Here is a 1,646-nt window from a genome sequence, read left to right as displayed (position 1 = left end):
ATATATTTTTTTTTTACAAATAAAAGACCTTTTAGTATAATCATGATAAAATATGATCTAAAAAAAAACATCTTTCTCATGTCATGGTTCACATATGAAATATTTAATGATTTTTTATAAAGTAAATGAAAGAATAACTTTTAAATTGTTAATAACTATTTATATACCATATATAGTTATACATAGATCTTATATATGGTTGTCAAAAGCAAAAATGGTACAAAATGCATCATATTTTATGAGAAAGTGTGACATGCTTACGCAAAACAGGCACTATTTTTGGAGTCAGCACACTAAAATTTGTAAGAAACAAGTATTGGATCTCATTCAGCAAATATAATGCATGGTTGGTGTTATCTAACAAGCCAAGTCTGACAAATGAGAGGGTGATGTGAATATTGTTGTAGACTGTAAGCCTAAGCTAACCCTAAAGACTGATTGTTTGAAATGAATGTCGTTTCTGAAACCTAAGACAAACACATCCACACACAAAAACAGACACACTCTGCACTCTGAGTGTAACTCAATACGGGATTAATCTGTATTCATGCACCCGTGAGCTTCATTATCGTCTTGTGTCAATCCCCGTGCTTTGGTTCACTGATCCAAAGGCCTCTGGTGCTGCTGCTATGTTAGACCACTTTGGTACACTTCAGAATAAAAATACTCATTTTATACAAGTCTTGTGGCGAATGAGCTATAAATACAATAAAATGCAATAGTGAAGTCATTATGCAGGATTTAAACAGGGATTACAGTTTATCTGAATCAAAGTCATCAACCGTGAAATCCTAATTTTCGAACCTCCTTGTCCCTACAGCACAGAATATATTAAACGTTCCTCTCAGGAAAGCATATTGTAATCAAAGGTTTACTGCGAATGCGGGTGAAATTCGTGACTTTAATTATATTTCACTGTGGTTTAGAAACTCATTGGCAGAAATAATGACATTTATCAATGCATTTTAACCCTCTCATTTCTTAAATATAATGAGATGTTTAATAATAATGAGATGCATTGTGTATAATACTTGTATGTATAATATACACACATACATACGTACATACATACATACAAGTAATATACACAATGTGTCTCATTATTATGTGTATGTATGTATTTATTTATTTTGCATGTATTTTTGCAATGGGTTGTGTAAGGGAAATTGATGATCAATGTTTGACACATTAACATTAAATGTACTTGTTTTCATGTCTTTTCACCTTCTACTTAAACTGTAGAATTATGTACATTAATTGGGCAGTTTGTACTTCAAATATGGTGGTTGATCATACACTGTTTTTTTATGTATATAGACTGAAACATTTCTCTCATCTATGACTATATTTAAAATTAACGATGCTGGTTATTTTTTATTTTGTTCTTTTTTTCCCTTTGTACGTTTCTGATTATTATATTCTAAATAATACACTCAGACATAATAAATATTGTACTGAATAATCAAAATGCAGTTATTTAGTCATTGTTGATGAGTTAGTGTGCAAAGAAAGATGTTTTTGAAAATATTATTTGGTTTGCAAGTGCATTGAGAAAATGTATTCTTATTGCTTGATGTTTCTTCAAATTTCATCATAATGATCTTGACAAAACTGAAGAGAGAGAGAGAGAGAGAGAGAGAGAGAGA

The sequence above is a fragment of the Sinocyclocheilus grahami genome, unplaced genomic scaffold (genome assembly GCF_001515645.1).
Source record: "Sinocyclocheilus grahami isolate Dianchi unplaced genomic scaffold, SAMN03320097.WGS_v1.1 scaffold665.1, whole genome shotgun sequence".
NCBI lineage: Eukaryota > Metazoa > Chordata > Actinopteri > Cypriniformes > Cyprinidae > Sinocyclocheilus > Sinocyclocheilus grahami.
Note: the sequence above shows the minus strand (reverse complement) of the source record.